Genomic DNA, 20,233 nt, shown 5'->3' on the forward strand with positions numbered 1-20,233 from the left:
ACCAAAACCACATGAGGGAGGAAATTCAAATCCAGATTATTTACAGGGCGTTGGTGAATTTCACTTGGCAGTTTATCTTACTAGTCTCATGTGCGCGACTACAAAAATATAACAACAAAAATCTGGTGTGTGTACCCCTTACACAGTTCACTGTTGTGCCAGAGGTCACAATGGTGAATATTTCTTGCAGCACAATGGTAGCGGAAGTTCGAGAGTATGAGTAGGGAGGTATTTTGGGACGATGCTTCTCTCAGTTCATTAATTTTTTTCTTCGCTATTCGTTTAACTACCATTTGTTATTAGAGGCAGCTGGAAGCGGAGGTACCAGATCGAATAGCAATAAGAAAAAGCAGCGGACACGACGGTGACCTTTGTTCTCGATCTAGTTTCGTATTTAGTGCGGTGCGTCAAAGACAGGCGATGCCCGAAGTTGGGCAGTGTCATTGACGGATGTGGTTTAGAAGTGCACCTACCACTGCAAACTGATCGGCTGTCCCGTTGAACCGCCGCTGCGGCGTGACCTGATGTGCACTCAATGCGAACATCGGTCTCGTGCCCGCTTAAGGTTGAAGGCCATCGTTTGAGCCAGATTATAACTGAACCTTCTGCAAGTCGGAAGAGATGCGCCACCCCTTAAGTTGAAGCTTGGTTTCGTGAAAATTTCGGGAGGGTAGCATGAAACGATCAAGCTCGGAGAACATTGGATTAAGTGTTTTCGGTTACGAACGCTGAATACCGTGGCCACTTCGGACCGAATTGTCGCGCTTCGAAAGATCAATAGAAGCACATGTACCCGGGGACAACAGCTACCGAAACCACGTGCTCGAGCGGAATCCATGGCATCGTAGCGAATTCTTACAAAATGTTTAAGACCATCGTAGTGGGCGTAGGCGTTCTAGAATCGGCTTATCCAACAATGTGCATCAATGCAAGCGTACTAACGCTTACATATCCCCGAAGTACGAATTTATAACGTTGCGAAGTTGCGCAAGTTTTTACATTGTTTAGTTCTTGTGCTTGTTTTTTTTTTCAGACCATCATGGGCGGCGGTCCGCACTGAGACGTTTTTCTCAATAAACGTTGCTGAAGGGAACTGCCGCGCTGCCTCGGTGGCTTTATTTCTCGCCTACCGAGCCCGAGGTCGCAGGGTTGAATCCTGGCTGTGGCAGCTGCGTTTCGATAGAGGCAAAACGAAAAAAAAAACGCGTAAGTGTAGTACTGTGGCTGTGGACGTTTAAAACCCCAGGCGGCCGAAATTAATCTACAGCACTCTACTGCGGAGTACATAATAACCCGCGCGCAGCTTCTGAAAACTCCGCATACCACTACTACTTAAGGTGAGTGAGGCAGTCTCCCGTAATGACAAACATCTTCTGAATATCATCGCCATGTGATGTATTTTCTGAATTTCCTAAAGATTCGCTGCTCTTAAGCGACTTGCGCAGAAGCCCTGTGCGCCTGCGCATGCAGGATGGTGCTAGGAATATCATCTTGTTGCGACAAAAAAAATGTTATCACTCAAGTCTTCTCTTCATTGTCTAGCTAGCAGGAGTGAAGAAAAGAATTTTCTTCTCAATCTCTGGAAACATCGAACACTGCATGTAGCATCCGTATATTCTGTAGCTGTCTACTGTCTGCGAACACTGTGGTACGACGAAGACTCGAAAGGGACCAAATTAAGCTGCAGTGAACATTCACTTTCTCCTTTAAATCGTCGTATCAATGCACTGACCTGTAGCGCTCTACACAAGTTGCGTCTATCATCAGCTCTGGCGATCCTTAACCGCTGTTTTAGTCTGCTTTCTGCACTGAACTCTGGAAAAATATACTCCTATAATGAACCAACTAGCTCAGCTTCAGTCGGTTTTATTGTTCAGCTTAAATTTTCATGGGATTTTTTCTGAAGCGCCAGCGCTCTGTCATGTCATAGTGTACTGCGAGTACCCCCTTCCCAGACGTCATGCTGCGCTAAAAAGAAGTCCATAGGGTCTGCCCTCAACCTGGAAGGTTTATCTCCTCCCCTTCCCTTCACCCTTTCACTGCTTGGCTATAATTATTTGGTTTGCATGAAAGTATGCTTTCGTCGAGCTAAGCAGGTTCAGATGCCATCCGGCTTGCGACGATAGGAAGGTGCTAGCAGGGTGTCAGTTTTCATGCATCAGTACCAATGCCACAGCCTCACCCGTACGTTAAGTTTTGGAACAGTTGGTCACCGCTAATAGGCATGCGATAGAATAGAACTGCTCTCATACACAAACATCTTCTGCTGCTATCTTCCAAACACACAAGGCCCTGAAGGAAGCATTACCTCTGGGTTTGTAGTTGTCGGCATTTGTTTAAAAAAAACATTTTCTCGCGAGCATCGAAATGCACTTAAGAAACGACAAAACAATAAATTCACTAAGCTATGGATGAGAATTTATCGATATGAAACTCGGGTGACCTCCCTGGGAAGCTTTTCATTTGTCTGCCCTATCTCTTCGCTTTGTGGGGAATTCCTAGAGATCGACTACCTGCATTGTGCTATCTTTTGATTTTTTTGTCTTCTCGTCTTTCCTTATCGCTTGAACTTCTTCCTTTTCTTTTTCTTTACATTTTTGGGCAGCACTGTCAATGGTTTTCGGACAGTTCCCTTTCGATCCATTCACACTACTTGCTATACTTTTTCTTTCCGTTTTCCGTTCTTACATAATTCATCGCTTCCAAAAGACTCGCCCAACCTGCACGTATAGGATCGCAAAAAATAAATCAATAAAGAGCCTTGCGAAGTCTTCCCTGAAACACGCTAAATAGACTACCGAGCTACACAATAGAATCCACCACTCGGAGCCATTGTTGGCGTAAGGCAGTTGGAAAAGCCCGTTTTATTCTCTCCGCCTGAGACAGAAAGGAATACCCGCAGAATACTTCCTTCGAGAAACAAAATAAAAGAAGCGTTTCTTTTTCTCTCTCGCCATTATGATCTCGGGACATTGCATGCATTCGTCGGCTAAAATATTTACTGCCGTTTTGAAGCTATCATAACATACCGCTGGTGTACCGCGCCTTCACGCAGGCTTCCAAAACAAGCGAAAGAATTCCCCGCGCGATCTCTGAGAGCAGACGCAGCTCTTGGCCGGGTCGGAAGGCGAGAAGCGAAGAGCGCCGATTAAGTGGGAGCTCAACGGAGAAGCCCGGGGTGCGTTAAATTCCTGCCACGCCATCTCGCGGCCTCTTCGCGGAGGATCAGACGGCACTAATCCGTCAATGTCGCATTAAAGTGCATTCCTGTAGAAGCCGATAATAGGATTCATTCTATATCCCCGCGGCGCCTGCCGTCGAAGTTTTTTGGCCGCTGTCGAAAAAATGAAGTGATCGTAGCCGGCGTGCTTTTGAGCCCCTTATTAGGAGGAGGGACGTGCTTTCGTTTGTTTGTTTCTGCAAAGTTCGTTCCACCAAGACGGAAAAACGAATATATTGGAATGGAGCTGATTTAGAACAACTGGAAGGAGCTCGAGCTAGGCGGTTTTGTAGACAGGCTCTTGAACGTGTCTTTATGCTGCGCTAGCGATCTTGTCTATTTTGCATTGGATGAAATAATTTGGATTAAGAAATGAAGAAAGCCAACCTCCTTTCTAGTTCCTCTCCTTATGTGTGTTTATTTTTTCTTCCTCTATGAATGCCGTATTGCGTCGGGAGCTGGTGGAATGTATACTGGGCATTTAAAATTATTCGATAGCGATTTATCTTCTTAAAGCTGCGATAGATAAGCGGGCTCAGACTATTCAGGCGGAATATACAGCAAATCAGATAGTATTCACGCGACGGAGAGCAAATAAAAGGCGATTAATTGTTTAAATCACTCACATTTCTCATGTTTGCTATCGGGCGAAAAAAAAATTAATTTTAAATTAAAGTCCGTCAGCAGTGAGACTGACCCCACTTCTTGAAATTTTCAGTTTGGCAGTGTGGTTCGAAATATCGAACGTTAAAGTTACGCTTTCGAAACCTCTTTACGATGGCTTTTCCACGTTGCACATTTGTCAAATGGCATCGGTGCACATGGTGTTGTAAAGAGAATAACATCAGCGTCTTCGACGTCGTAAAACACATGAGCCACATAAGTATTCCCTGCATTAGATATTCGAGTGACACAATTTGATCGGTGTGCAACGTCGGGAAGAAAACCCTCGCCAATTTTGAAAATAGTGTTTTTTATACATTCGATACCTCCGACCACAAAGCCGGTACCGAAATTTTAAAAACTTAGCTTCCCTTCGATTCTGACCAGGCTTAAATTTAGCACTATAATCATGTGCCCTAAAACCAAGAAGAGAGGAGGTGAGCATAGTTTTAGTTATTATTCGTCTTTTAATTGCAGTAAAGGATGTGCACCTTGCCGCACATTCCACGTGCACAGACCGCATCGTAATATCTTTCACAGCCCTCAAAAAGAAGTCTGTATCGAGCAATTTAAAACATTCGGTATACGTGACATTCAATACATTTAGGACGGCACACACGTCAGATTAATAATAAGAAGAATTATTTAAAATAGCGCTAGACAACAGGACCAGACCATGCAAAAGACAAACATGACGCTGAAACACAGCGCCATGTTTGTCTTTTGCTTTATCTGGTCCTGTTGTTTAGCGCTGTTGTAAATAATTCTTGTTATGGAGCACCAACTCGGCCAGCCTGCCGTCCTTCTATAATAACAACAAACGCCTCAAGCAAGTTTCTGCGTAGTTCTCGCGAATTCTCGCAACGATCGGCATGAACGTGAATTAGGCGTTCAAAAGGAGGTGGTTAAACTCTCCCTGCCGCGATGGTCTACTGCATCGTGAATAGGACCTGACACCGCTAGCTTGTGGTTATGGGTTCAACTAATTCATCGATATTTTAGCGCGCTAGCACTACAGTTTCCATTCAGCCCCTTAGCCGTTGCTGTGAGGTCGTTCTGTGTGCCCACCCAGTTGTGGGCATCTTTCCGTAGGTCCCCTGACCCTGTGACGTCATCGCAACCTGTCAACCGGATTGTGAGCAAACTGCCCAGAGTGGCAGGTGCCAGTTAAATTGATGATTGATCGCAAGATTTTTGCTCGGGAAGAGCAGCTTGGGTCGCACAAGCCCCACCGGTGGCAGCACCTGCCATCGCAGGGCAGTGGCGCGTCGCTTAACAGCTGCACCACTACGCCGGGAGGAGTACGAGGACTTCTAGCGATCTATGCATGCCAAGTCTAGAATAACCAATTCCGGATATATGGGCATTATCCGATCAACTCTATCGCGTCATACCTTTAGGGCTGAGCTTAAGTGTCGCCTTTTATTTTAGTGCGCTAGGATTAAGGCCCCCACTCACCGATTTCGCCGATCTTTTGCCTGAAGCCTGCTTGACCTTGAAAACTGAGCCTCAAAGCGAAACCGTAAACGAAATGGAAACCGAAGTTTTAGAGCCCCTAATTCTCATTCGGCCTAATAACGCTAAATCATCCGTCATTTTTTTTTCGTCACTCAACTTGTAATGAATAAAAAAACAGGAGGAAAGTGAAACGCGGAGAAAGAAAAAGAAGTCATGCGGTGCTTGGTGGGCCGGAAGCGAACAGTCGACCTCTTTCAAGTTTCAAGACTTCCCTCCGTCAGGCAGAATCGCATTTTAATCCATCTTCTCTGGTGTTCTTCCTCAAAGGTGATGGAACAAAACAGCAAACACAGCGCATGATACTCCTCTAGGGAGAAAACAATTCTTGGGCGCCTAGAAATACTTCCCGGGTTGCTAGCTGCTGCGTCTTAGAATATTTGAGTAAAAACAACGAGAGAAAAGACCCGAAAAGCACAGTCAGAGTGCAGTTCTTCTTTGGATATGAAACAAAATAACAAAACCCATTATAGAAGATATAAGATTTAACAATACTTTCTGTCAGCACTGTCCAGCATCTTCGAATATTCGCTCTGTGTTTGTAGTTTTCGTGTCTTTTTGTTTTGCAATCCCAGTTTTTTTCCCCTCAAATATTCTGAAGCGTCGCTGTGAGACAGACAGCGGCAAAAGCGGCGGCCACGCAGTGAATGACAGCAGTAAATCTCCGTTTAACATAATAGGTCATCATCATCATGGCTACGCCCACTGCAGGACGGAGGCCTCCCCTATATCTCTCCAATCAACCCTGTCCTGTACCAGCCGGGGCCACCTTAGTCCCGCAAATTTCTTTATCTCATCCGCCCACCCAACTTACTGCCGCCCCTGCTAAGCTTGCCTTCACTTGCAATACGGTCCGTTACTCTTAAGGACCAGCAATTATCTTGCCTTCGCATCACATGCCCTGCCCAAGCCCATTTCCTTCTCTTTATTTCGAGTAGGATGTCATTAACTCACGTCTGTTCCCTCATCCACTCTGCCCGCTTCCTGCCTCTTAACCTTACACCTATCATTTTTATTTCCATAGCTTGCTGCGCTGTCCTTAGCTTAACTTCAACCCTTAAGTTGAACATACGAGATCTGTTAGAAAAGTATCCGACCTTTAGCCGAAAAAAAAAAAAACTGGCATAACTGGAGCGTTGGAAACCTTATCACCCTCAAAGTAGTCTCCTTGGGACTCCACACACTTCTCCCAGCGGTGCTGCCAATGTTGGAAGCAATAAGTATCCGACCTTTAGCCGAAAAAAAAAAACTGGCATAACTGGAGCGTTGGAAACCTTATCACCCTCAAAGTAGTCTCCTTGGGACTCCACACACTTCTCCCAGCGGTGCTGCCAATGTTGGAAGCAATAAGTATCCGACCTTTAGCCGAAAAAAAAAAACTGGCATAACTGGAGCGTTGGAAACCTTATCACCCTCAAAGTAGTCTCCTTGGGACTCCACACACTTCTCCCAGCGGTGCTGCCAATGTTGGAAGCATTCCGAGAAAGCCTCTTTCGGTACGGAGTTTAGCTCAGCTGTCGTTGCAGCTATAATGTCCTCTCTTGCCTAAAATCGCACTCCTTTCAATGGCCTCTTGATTTTAGGAAACAGCCAGAAGTTGCAGGGGGCTCTATCAGGAGAATAAAGAGCCTGTTGAACTACAGGAATCTGGTTTTTCGCGAAAAAAGTCTGAATCAAGTGCGAGGAATGTGCAGAAGCATTGTCGTGATGGATGCGCCAATTTCTTGTTGACCCCAACTCCGGTTCCTTGCGCCGTACAGCATCACGTAGACAACGGAGGACATCCCTGAGGTACTTTTTGGTGATTGTTCAAGCCTGTGATGCGTACTCGTGGTGTGTCACACCGCGGGAGTCAAGGAAAGCAATCAGCATCACTTTGTCGTTGCTGCGCTTGGCGGGCCTTCATTTGTCTTGGTGACGTGGAATGACGACTGGGATTTGGTTTTCGGGTCGTACCCATACACCCTAGACTCGCCACCAAATATTATGGTGTGTATGAAGTCGGGGTCACTGTTTGTGGAATCCAGCACGTCCTGTGAGACTTCAACACGAAGTTGCTTTTGCTCCACCGTGAGTAGCTTCGGCGCGAATTTCGGTGCAACTCTCTTCATGGCCAAATCTTCAGTGATAATAGAATGTGCTGATGCCAACCTCTTCCGCAATTTCTCGGATAGTCACACGACGGTCCCGCATCACCACAGCGTTCACTTCGGCAATGACCTGGTCATTTCGGCATGTTGATGGCCGACCGAAGCATGGCTCGCTCTCCACCGATGTGCGGCCATCTTTAAACCGGTTGTACCGCTGCTTAACCTGTGCGCTGCTCATAGCATCGTCACCGAAAGCCGTCTGAATCTTCCGAATGGTTTCCGCTTGGCTGTCGCCCAGTTTCTGGCAAAATTTGATGCAGTAGCGCTGCTTCAGACGCTCCGCCATTCTTTTTAATAAAAAACCTACGATAGTACTGTGCACTACCTCACTCAAACGCTGCGTCCCAGCGACTGACGCTATCAGCAGACGGGAAAAAAATTCGCGCATGCGCACAAAGGTTCAAGGTCGGTTGATGCAAGCGCCCTTATTTCATATCCATCCGGTGTTCGCGAAAAAAACAACTAAAAAACAAATAAGGTCGAATACTTTTCAGCAGACCAGGTAATATATATGTGCCACTTATTTTTAGCCTCACTCTATTGCACTTAAGAAACTCCTCTTGTCTGTCCAGACAACTCAAGCTTTGTGTCAATGGCGGCTACAATACCAACTAGCTTTTTTTTTACATTAGATAGATACTGCGTGGCTACGTTCGCACTTGGTCTTCTTGTTCAGGAGTCGAAAAGCTCTGTGTCTCCCTGGTACACCACAGTATCTACTTCACTGCCTTTACGCTTCGTGTCTAAGTTTATTTTGTTTCAACGAGTCTACTTCACTGCCTTTACGCTTCGTGTCTAAGTTTATTTTGTTTCAACGAGCGAAATGCTTCTCAGCTTCCTCGTTACTGACAATAATTGCAAAGCGTGTGCATACGCTTGGAAACAGGGAGATATGACGTTTCAGGCAGCACTCCTAAACGAAATAAATGCACAAGTCGACAAGAGGACAAATAATAAGCATGCACACATATACTGTGATGAGGCGTCTGTGTGCGCTTATCTCTGCGCATTGACCTCGTTCGGAGCTCGTTCAAAAGTGTACTACACCTAATGCAGCTTTAACATTCTCAACTTGGATCAAAAGCGCGTATTTTGAACGAAGGTTGACAATTAACGCCGATACGCGTTGCGTAATCACCGCAGCTCTCGAGGTAACAATACGGAAACTCCCTCCCCAAACATTGCAGGATTGCTTTTTCCTCTATGTAGAGAGCACAATTACTTTCTCGTGAAAGAAAAACAGAAAAGGAAGAAATGCCTGAAGACTCGCAGGGTTCGATGTTAATCAGTCGATTAAAGCGCTTGCCTCGGCTCCCGGCTTCGTGCTGCTCTCGGCTCACCGTTCATTATGTGCTCGCTTCTCTCGAGAGTAAGTGAGGCGCCCGTTAGCTCGGCGACGAGGAACGCCAGACCGAAGGGAAGCAGGAGCGCCTTGCGCTAAAACCGATCCAAGACCGCCGCCGCCGGCCGTCTGTTTCTATATCGAACGCCGAAGGAGGACCCGCTGCAGGCTTCCAGGTCCGTCTGTTCAGGCTCAAGGCGGCGAGTCGCCCAATCAAGTTATCGCAGCTCTAATACCTTTTCTCGGCTGCGCTACTCTCGTCGGCGTCGCACGCTGCGCCGCATCGTCTTCTCCCATCGAAAGGAGAGGAGCACGGGGAGGGGGAGCCGAGGGGGCCGGTCCATGCTCTTCGAATGCCGCACTCTCGGCTTTCCCGCTTTCCCCACACTCTCCCCCTCTCTCTTTTCTTGGTGCATCTCTCTTCTAGCGCAATCTCTGGCGTCGGCAATTATCCGGCTCCGTTATTTCGCCATCCGTTGTTTTGTGCGCGCTCTCCCTTTCCCTCTCTCTCTTCTTGTTTCTTTGCCTTGGTTCGTCTACAGCGTCAGCGAATCCATTCAGCGTGGAGGGAGGAGTGTGGGGGAGCGCGTCGGGGTTTATCGGGCGCCGATAACGACCGGCTCGCCGCGCGAAGAGGGGCGGCTACGCCGTCCGAGGGTACGGGGCGGCGACGCTCAGCGGAATCGCCGGCGTACCGCCGCGCAGCAGCCTACGTGCACCGTTGAGATAGTCCTGTGCAGTTGGTCGAGTGTTGGGAGTGTGGTAACCCGCGGGTTAGCGGGACAAATATTTCTAAAGTAACGGTAATTTATGAAGAAAGCACATAAATAGGGGTCAAGGGACACGTGTTCGTTAGAAACCGAAAGTAGAAAGCTGTCATTAAAGCAGAGGCTTTGCGAAAGCATCAGCATGCTGATAATAATTACGGGCTATAAATACTCGTAAATAGTAATTAGTTAAAGAACCCATGCAGTGATTGTGCGCGACGAGCGGTATCAAGCTTCAGCGTGCGTATTCCAGGCTGCAATACAACAAGGCATGCAGTCCAGCTGCTTTAAAATAGCAAAAAAAATGAATACAGCAGAGGCCATTGCACAGATTTTACGTAGTCGTGTACCAGAAATTTTCTAGTGCCCTTCCTGAACGAAACAGGGATACTCTTGACACTGCGTCTCATGATGTAACGACTGATTAAGAAAGTGATTTGAAAGGCGTAAAGGACATACTTCATTAACGTTGTTTCGCGCATGAGAAAGCAGCAACCTTGAACGCATGAAGCTTGCTGTGATATATTCGAGCTCGGCACTCCCAATGCGTGCTCACTAGTTAAAATGCAGAAGCATCACTGCACTAAAAATTCGGTTCGTTAGAATGACTCGACAACATGGTCACGATTCATCAGACAAGGGTTCAGGGTGATGCGTAATTACCTCGGTCTTCTGCCTCCAGACGTACCTTCAAAAGATGTCCAGGCCATTGTAATATTATAAGCAGGCCACTGCCATACCATGTATGAAAACAGCTTAAATAACGGAAGCGCACCCAAACGATTATCCTTTTTTGCGCTTTCTCCCTGTTTCCCTCCTCGAAATCGACTCTGTGCACGCCCAACCAAAGCACAGACTGCAGCTTTGCCTTTTTGTGCTGTGTGCTGCAACGGCTCTCTGCGCAAAAAAAAAAAACTGCAGCGAGCTTTCCTTTACAGGCATGTATAAATCTTGAGAGATGCAACGCAGCCCAGCACCTAAAGCTATATTCATTTCTTTTTTTCTTTCTTCCAAGAAAAGCTCAGTTGGTACTATGGCTAACAGTATAAAATTATGTCCGGCACAGAAATAAAATTGCCTGCTCCGTACACTTAATCACTGCAACGCTGAGCCAAGAATAGTCTTAGGATTGACTCAGCGTTGTTATGATTAATATCACGTAGCAAGTAATTCTATAAGCATGTATTGCGAAGCTCAGCACACCCTTGATGCGATGGGACGGAAAGGGGGTTACGTATGCGGCAGAATTGTTGTTTGGTGCAAGTGTTCCTTCTTCTCTCCTTCACACTGCGACGTTGTTTCTCGCGACGTTTTATTGCGAAACCAGGCTGGACGCGGCAACATGCGTTTTCTCCACCCGACATCTGCGCCAAAAGCGTTGGGGTGCGCCTTCTTCGGCACCCGGCACGTACACACATACTGCACGGCACTGGAATAACGCGAGGGCGCAGCGCGGCCGCGCACGGCGAGCGCGAGATATGCACGCGGAGAATCCGTTCGGCGTTCTATAAATCTCTACTGAATCCCCTCCACAACCTCCTTCTCCGCCTCTCGCTCGCACCCGAGCTGCATTAATCGCGGTTATCAACCTCATCCGGCTCTCGAGCTCCCTTCTCCTCTTCTTCCGCGCATCGCTGTTGTTTGCTTCCTTGTTTCTTCCTTCTGGCCTTCGCTGTCGCCCGCCCGCTATTCCCTCGGCAACCTCTTTGGCGCGTAATTTCTTTTTGGGACGCTGCGTCGATCGAGACGCGAAGATGCCATTATCTACCCGCCGAAGCACCCGCGCCTAACAGAGTGCGCCCGCGCACCCTCCCGTGGCTCTTTCGCGAAGCTCGTTTTAGCGTTTCGCGCTCGCCTCGTGGCCGCCGCCATTTCCTGCTCGATGTAGCCGTATAGAATGCGCGCGTTTGTCACACTAATGGCGGAGAGTTGTAATAAACTTCCCCAGCGTTTACCGCCGCGGTGATAGCACTTAGTAGCCGGGGAAGGAAGGGATGAAGGCAACAAGTCGTGGCGGTTAGCAGTGGCTCGTGCGAAGAAGGCCTTTTGTACCTTTCTTCCGAGGTGCGTGAGGATGCGAGTGCACGTTCAAGTCGAGATTCCTACGAGCTCGCAAAGAATGAGCGTGCTGAGGTCGAAAAACAGACCCGTGACTTACGTATGTAGAGAACGACTAATTTATTTTTTCTTGCAAGCAATCTATATTCCAAACTGTGAGCTTGAGTCTGAAAAAAAAGCGTCTTGCATACCTAGTTTGTTACTGTGTGTGGTTAATAACTGCTGTCTTCATTCCTTGCTTTCTCAGTAACTAATTTTTCTTTGCTCCAGGCACTTGTCCCCCAATATCGGATATGAAAATACATGCCGCATGTTCTAAATGGCAAAGAAATATTTGCGCGCTAGCCTATGCTCCCGTTTAAGTCGCGCAGATTGCTGCTCTTCGTCTGTTTTCCTTTGTGTGTACGTGTGCGCGCGCGCGTGCGTGCATATATATATATGTATATATATATATATATATATATATATATATATATATATATATATATATATATATATATATATATATATATATATGTGTGTGTGTGTGTGTGTGTGTGTGTGTGTGTGTGTGTGTGTGTGTGTGTGTGTGTGTGTGTGTGTGTGTGTGTGTGTGTGTGTGTGTGTGTGTGTGTGTGTGTGTGTGTGTGTGTGTGTGTGTGTGTGTGTGTGTGTGTGTGTGTGTGTGTGTGTGTGTGTGTGTGTGTGTGTGTGTGTGTGTGTGTGTGTGTGTGTGTGTGTGTGTGTGTGTGTGTGTGTGTGTTCGCGCGCGCGACATTGTTTAATGTCGGCAAGACATTAAGCAAATATCTCGGTTATAGTGCGCTACTCCACAACACAAATGACAGACGAAGAAACACACGCAACGAACAAAGCGCGATCCGAAAGCTGGTGTCAGATTCGTTTCTTCCAACAACATTCAAATGTGATCTGCACTACGAGTCTTGGAGAGGAGGCATTGCGTTTCAAGCGAGATACTTCTTCGGCTTCGCGCTTCGTTTGTTGCGTGTGTTTCTTTGTCTGTCATTTGTGTTGTGCAGTAGCGCGCTATAACCAAGATGCAAAACCAACTAGCCCCTGTTCTAGCAGTGCTTCTTAATAAGACACTCTGGAAGACCCCCTATGCCAATCTCTCATTCGGTGTTGACTGCCTTTGTATCAGTGAGAGGAAATGCATGTCACACGGCAGGGACTTTTTATAGTATATGTGAAAAGCTTGTATGTCTCCCTTTAACATTTCACTAACACGCTTAGAACATTTCACAAAGCATGGAAGTACGAAGCGACTCGAAGGCTTTCATGCTTTAGATAAGATGCACTAGCAAATTTTATTCGTATTTATATTAGTTATTTCTTTTTTTCACTGAATAAAATTACAGCTCTTCTCTGTTCCTGTCCATTTCTAAAGCCCCGTGTGCTGTACGATGTCAGTGCACGTTAAAGAACCCCAGGTGATCGAAATTTCTGGAGCCCTTTCCTACAGCACCCATCATAGCCTGAGTCACTTTGGGACGTTAAACCCAAAAAAAACATAAAAAATCTATCCGTTTCTATTCAGGCTTCGACTCTGGTCCCACTTATCGTGTGGCGCCAGTGCATTGTATGATCCGAGAACCTTAGTTTCGAATACATGAAAGGCTACGTGTAATCAGCGCCGTAACGCATTTTATTACTCATTAGTATGAAGTACGGTTCTGCGAACAGGCCTGCATTAGACTGCAAACACTGAGAAACCAGATACATTTGATCATCAACCGCTGCTTACACTGTGTTTAGGCGAGGGGCTTTTGTGCAAGCATAGTCTTTAAAAGAAGAAGTACTCTTTACAGGGGATCAAGAATAAAAATTCCTGTGGGTGGCATAATCTGAGGATTCCTTTCATGCCATTTATCCCGTCATTGTTCAGTCACGACCCCGGGCTACAAGTATAATTTCTAGAAAAAAGCCAAACAAGCTATTTTTTATGATTTCAGGTGCACAATATTCAAGTTTTGCGCACGCATCCTTGCATTGGTCGGTCGGTCGGTCGGTCGGTCAGTCGGTCTGTGAAATGCGATGCGAGTAGACCGCCGCCGACAGCAGAGGGCAAAAGCGACTGGACAAAAGTCCCCCCATGTTCAGCTTTTCAGACCCTGTCGGTCGGTCGGTCGGTCGGTCGGTCGGTCGGTCGGTCGGTCGGTCGGTCGGTCGGTCGGTCGGTCGGTCGGTCGGTCGGTCGGTCGGTCGGTCGGTCGGTCGGTCGGTCGGTCGGTCGGTCGGTCGGTCGGTCGGTCGGTCGGTCGGTCGGTCGGTCGGTCGGTCGGTCGGTCGGTCGGTCGGTCGGTCGGTCGGTCGGTCGGTCGGTCGGTCGGTCGGTCGGTCGGTCGGTCGGTCGGTCGGTCGGTCGGTCGGTCGGTCGGTCGGTCGGTCGGTCGGTCGGTCGGTCGGTCGGTCGGTCGGTCGGTCGGTCGGTCGGTCGGTCGGTCGGTCGGTCGGTCGGTCGGTCGGTCGGTCGGTCGGTCGGTCGGTCGGTCGGTCGGTCGGTGAAATGCGATGCGAGTAGACCACCGCCGACAGCAGAGGGCAAAAGCGACTGGACAAAAGTCCCCCCATGTTCAGCTTTTCAGACCCTGAAGAAAAAGCGTTTACTGCAGTGAACAACCGTGAACATCGGTCACGCATCTGGTGATAGCCGAGGCGGGAAGCTCATCAGCGAAAAGAGCATCGCGTGTCTTGCTATCAGGCGTGGCAGTCGCAAATTTGTGTCGAGCTTTGTTGGCGTAATGGGAGAGCGACGAAGTTCTGTTCAAGGAGGCTGCGCTGCGGTTGGTCTTGCAGTCGTAGAGACACTCCAAGGCCAAGTTACGCGGCCACCCGTTTGAGGCTGTAAACAGGAAAACTTGTTACTTATATCCGAAACAGCTGCGCAGGAATTACTCCGTCCATATCACGATTCTTAACCTCACCCGATGATCCCAAGTCGGACGTATTGTACTACTCACCGGAATTGTACGATGGGCTGTTTTTTCTTACTACTTTTGCTGGAGAACCATGCTAAGTTGGAAAATTGTATAATGACTGTTAAACTGCGTATTATGTGCGTGCGCTTGTATGTGCGTATGCATGTGTGTTTACGTGGTGCAAGAGTGTGTACGCGCGCGTGTGGGTGGGTGCTTGCGTGTGAGCACGATCTATATTTTCTTTTCCTTCTCCTCCCTGTTTAGTTCACTTTTTCAGCCTTCCTTTTCCTGGCCGCTTTGATTAACGTTACTACAACAGTACACGACAACACTTCGCTAGCACTGCGACTTCCTTGAAAACGGCTCTAACTTGTACAGCAGCGATCCACTTTGCTGCAAGCCCAGCGCGTGAGCTCCAGTCGGAGTCGCCCCAGTCTTTCAAAGCCGGTGCATCGGCGCTGAAATAATTTCCGCGGGCTCCCCTGATCCAGCTTCTATCCTCGACGGCACTTGATGGCAGCCTAACACTATCCGCTCCCACCCGACAAGCGAAGAGGTACAGCGTGAACCTGACTGCTCCAGCTGCGGAGTCTGCGATATCAAATTTTTTTGCATGTTCCGGGCCTCCGTTTTATCGCTGTGGGTTTGCGTGCCGAGCCTCCATGCCGCTAACGACCTTTGCATAATCTTCGTTGATCACGGTCCTCGGGCGAGCCATTAGCTATTCTACGGCCATTCTGCACCTCGGACGCTTTATTTTAGACGCACCGCGTGCATTATAGTTCAGAGGTGCTCGCCAACACCTGGTCGTATACCTTCAGTCCACGTTAACTATTTAAAAAGTGCGCTCCTCCCGCTTGCTCCTTTAATAGCAAGAGCTAGAAAAGTATGCTGGTGCTCCGAAGGCTACAGGCAGCCTTCCATTCTTTATAGTTTGCCCCCCAGCCCCAACTCTCTGAGGCTAAATAATTGCTGCACCCATCACAGCCGACGGGGCTTTGTTAGCGGCGGGAGCTCGTTTAGACCCGCGCCCGCGTCGCCGTGCTCGACGGCACCCACCCGGCCCTCCTAGTTGCTTCTGCTGAACGTGATGAAGCTTTAACGCGACGGAATTAGCCGCACGGTGCGGTTGGTCTGCCAGGCACGGATGGAAACTCGCGAGAGAGGGAGCTGCCACAGTGCAGGCGTCGAAGCTTGTAGTGCTCGTGCTTTTTTATTGTTTGTTTTTCTTCTTTCGCTCGCGCGCGTCCTTTGTTTCGGAGCGTTATAATCCTCAGAGTTTGGCGCTGTCCGTTTAAATGAACATTAACGAGTCGAAACGCGACGCCTACCTCCGTACCAACGTAGATGCGACAGGTGCCGCGTTTGTGCTGGGGCGCAACACGACGTTGAGAGTAGGCTGCGGAAAAGCGGCATGCGTCAGTATTTTAGGTAAAAAGGGTTCCCTCTGGCAATCTTCAGTTGCAACGCTTGTTATGTGCATAGCCTTCCGCCCAAATAAGCTTAACTTTCCAGATACTATTTCGTAACATCATTGGCTCACATTTACTGTGGTGCCCTGATACACGTGGTTGACAGGGACATGAGCAAGCTTTGACAATGGTATGAGGCCGCCAACATGAGCGAGAGTTTGGTCAGGGGTATTTATCGCTCTCTCAACAACAATGAATGCACGAATGATGCATAGTTGTGAAGAGAATTTCATTTATAACTCCTGTATTATTAACTTCTTGCCATCTTGCCCTTAGTTAGAACTTCGTACATGTAGCCTAGGATAGATATTTGCTAATTTCCTTTGGTGACTCCTGTGAAAAATATCTTCGACGTTTAATTCTGCGCCGCAATAAGGTTATTTTTCTATTCTATTTAGCAGCTTTCACTCCTTATCGATAAAATGGCAGTTTTTTTGTGTGTGTGTGCTTTGTGTAACTCCTCACATTTATTTTTCTGAAGATGCGGCGCTAATATCCTGCTCTCCCTGGATATTACACCATTTCGTTCTCCTCCACTAACCACCCATTCTCCTCTCTCGTACTTCAATTTTCGGTAGATTATCTGCGACATTGATCTATCTCTATGTGCCGCCGTCTCAGATCTGCTCTATTGCTTCTTGTACTTATATCTTGAGGTACGCTGTGAAAATTTGCTCTATCTTTTATTTATTTCTCTGCAGAAATTTGGTCCCAAGAATCCCACCCTGGCCTCAACAATTTAGCGCATCCGTTTGACTTGTCAAAATATTTTCTATTTAAATTTCACCGGTAGCCATATCTGAAACTATAACATCCGTTTATCCGTACTTTTTTTGTCCAATAAATCATTACTGAGTCTCTAATATAGGTTTTAAGGTCACCGTAACACTGTACCCTTCTTCTTGTGTGCTGAATTTGCTTATACGACCCCTAGTTCTCTTCCTCGACATATCTACTATAGTATAGACTAACTGCTTAAAACCCTCGCAACCCGTGTACTTTCTTCGGTTTCCTTCAACCATGACTTCATTTGTCGACCACCCATACCACATTGATTCGATTTAGACGTGCTACCATTTGCGCCTAAAGCTACCATACGTATTGTTCTCCAATTCATTTTTAATACGAAATTTATTTCCAGAGCCCAGACGCCTCCAAACGTGACGCCACCCGCGCAGACTCGCGAACGGTTCACATTGCCCGCTCACCTCGACCAGCAGTTGGTCGCTGCCTCAGTGATTACGGCGCTCGGCTGCTGACCCGAAAGACGCGGGTTCAATCCCGGCCGCGGCTGTCGAACTTCTATGGAGGTGAGATTCTAGAGGCCCGTGTACTGTGCTATGTCAGAGCACGTTAAAGAACCCCAGGTGATCGAAATTATCCGCAGCCCTTCACTACGGCGTCCCTCATAGCCTGAGTCGCTTTGTGACGTTAAAGCCCATAAACCAAACCAAAGCAAGGTCCCATAAGCGTATATTATCTCACGGTAGTGCATATGGAGACGGTCGAGAACTACTTGTGTGCGCTTCCCCTTCAGTGCCTTGGCAAAATGTTGCTTCGGCTTCCGATGAAGGCTTTCTCCTACAAAGAGGCGCTACCCGGACCACCGTGAAACAGGAAAGTCAGACGCAGATTTCTGAGCAAAACGCAATTCGCGTGTTATGATTTTCAAAGATACGCGCGTCCTAATGCATCAGAATATTTTTCCCGCATTTATTTTACACAAAAAATAAAAGGATAAAAATATGCTTAGTATGCTAGAAAGTTGTATATGCTAAGGTAATGTAATATTATTTAAGCAATAACATCCTACTCTTTACAGCACTGCCCACTCGTTTCTGGGAGTTTGGGAAACTTGTCGACCGAGTGTGGGACTGGCCACTTCATCGCGTACTCGAAGGGCGCATACTCGAAGTCTTCTCGGATGCGGTTCAAAAGATCTATGCACGCTGGGAGATCTTTGACATCCGCTTAGCTTTGACCAGGGAAGGAAAGTGCTTTCCATTATTTCATACCTAAAATTGCCTGCAACCTGATTCATTTTTGATCAAAAGTGAAGCATGGACAATCGCTGCACCGGCAACCTTTGCGACTACATGAGCAAAACAGGTCTTCACTCTTTCTTCAAACTTACTCCTTCATTCCTTTCCCCCTTCCTCAACCTATGCCTTACTTCTCGAATTAAAAAAGGACAACTTTGATATTTGCTGTTGAGACAGTTCCACCAATTCTTTTTTTCATATCTGTGGGTTGATGAATCCAATTAAGGATTTATTTTTCTGATGATTTCATTCAAAACGTTATGTCAGGCGACATTAAAGAGCAATAATATCATAAACAGTTTAGAGCTTACGGGTAATTTATTAATGAGCTGGAAAGTGTTACAAGCCAGCCTGATTAAGCGTCCTTGCTTGGTTATTACATTAATAATAACATTACAAGCAGCAATAAAAAGAAGTAAACAGAAAAATTCTCTTCTCAGATACACGCAAAAGCAAGCAGTGTGCTGTCTATTTTGCAGTAGAAAAAAAAAACTTTTTCTCGTAACCAAACTTCAACTCACGTCTGTAGCTTTCTTTCCCTGGAATAAAATTATAGAATCTGCCTGCTTTCATTTCCCCCATTTGCGGGAGGAGGTTAAAGAAACGCCCCATTGTGATGAGAGTATGTTCCATCACGTTCGGCTCGTTTCACTCAAGGCGGCAAAGAAAAAGTGCAATCAAGCAAAGGCTGAAGCGAAGGATCTGGCTGCTGCCACGTCGAACAGAGTGCCTGTCAATTTGGCGAATCCAATGGAAAGTGGCTAACCTCTAGTCGTCAGTTGCGTCTCTCACTGCGGACAGGCACTTCATGAATTGGTGCCATCAAGGAATGGACGGAAGGAAGAAGGAAGAAGGAAGGAAGGAAGGAAGGAAGGAAGGAAGGAAGGAAGGAAGGAAGGAAGGAAGGAAGGAAGGAAGGAAAGAAAGAAAGAAGGAAAGAAAGAAGGAAAGAGCGAAAGAAAGTAAGAAGGAAAGAAGAAAGAACGGAAGAAAGAAGAAAGAAAGAAAGAAAGAAAGAAAGAACGGAAGAAAGAAAGGAAGAAAGAAAGAAAGAAAGAAAGAAAGAAAGAAAGAAAGGAAGGAAGGAAGGAAGGAAGGAAGGAAGGAATGAAAAGAGAGAGAGAGAAAGAAAGAAAGAAAGAAGGAAGGAAGGAAGGAAAAGAGAGAGAGGGAGAAAGAAAGAAAGAAAGAAAGAAGAAAGAAAGGAAGGAATGAAAAGAGAGAGAGAGAGAAAGAAAGAAAGAAAGAAAGGAAGGAAGGAAGGAAGGAAGGAAGGAATGAAAAGAGAGAGAGAAAGAAAGAAAGGAAGAGAGGAATGAAAAGAGAGAGAGAAAGAAAGAAAGGAAGGAAGAAGGAATGAAAAGAGAGAGAGAAAGAAAGAAAGGAAGGAAGAAAGGGAATGAAGAGAGAGAGGAGAAAGAAAGAAATGAAGAGAGAGAGAGAGAAAGAAAGAAAGAAAGAAAGAAAGGAATGAAAAGAGAGAGAAAGAAAGAAAGAAAGAAAGAAAGACAAGAAAGAAAGAAAGAAAGAAAGAAAGGAATGAATGAAAGAGAGAAAGTGAAATGAAAAGAGAGAGAGAGAGAGAGAAGAAAAAAAAAAGAAAGAAAGAAAGAAAGAAAGAAAGAAGAAAGAAGAAAGAAAGAAAGAAAGAAAGAAAGAAAGAAAGAAAGAAAGAAAGAAAGAAAGAAAGAAGTCCACAAAGTGCGCGCCCAGTCTGCCCTCCAACCATTTTAATGCCAGCGAAATCGACTGCCCCGGGCGATGTCGGTACATCTCATGGTAGCGCACAGCGAGCGAGCACTTCAGTTTCGTCTTCGGTGCGACCGTTCCTTATTACATTCGCACTTCATTCAAACTTCTCGCCCCCTCTTCTGTTATGCTTCTTTCCCTCTTTCTTCTCGACAGAGTTAGGAGCAACTGCTCGAGCAGCTTCTCCACGGTGTTTTCTTTCATGCGCGCATTAAAGTACTGGAGCGGCCGCACGTTGGTGTTGTGTGCACAGCGAATTCACAGGGAAGTGGATAAACCACACCGACCATGCTGCTGCTGCTCCTGCCTTGCCCCCGTCCTCTTCGCTCGTACTGGA

The 20,233-nt window shown here is 46.9% G+C and overlaps 1 protein-coding gene and 1 pseudogene across 2 annotated transcripts in view; one reads left to right on the forward strand and one right to left on the reverse strand.

The window, feature by feature from the left end:
• LOC144093539 (neuronal acetylcholine receptor subunit alpha-10-like) overlaps positions 1-20,233 on the forward strand; it is a 284,484-nt gene that overhangs the window by 215,815 nt on the left and 48,436 nt on the right. The window lies entirely within an intron of this gene.
• On the reverse strand, positions 7,270-7,834 carry LOC144094367 (protein GVQW3-like; annotated as a pseudogene).

The sequence above is a fragment of the Amblyomma americanum genome, chromosome 6, assembly GCF_052857255.1.
Source record: "Amblyomma americanum isolate KBUSLIRL-KWMA chromosome 6, ASM5285725v1, whole genome shotgun sequence".
Classification (NCBI taxonomy): Eukaryota; Metazoa; Arthropoda; class Arachnida; order Ixodida; family Ixodidae; genus Amblyomma; species Amblyomma americanum.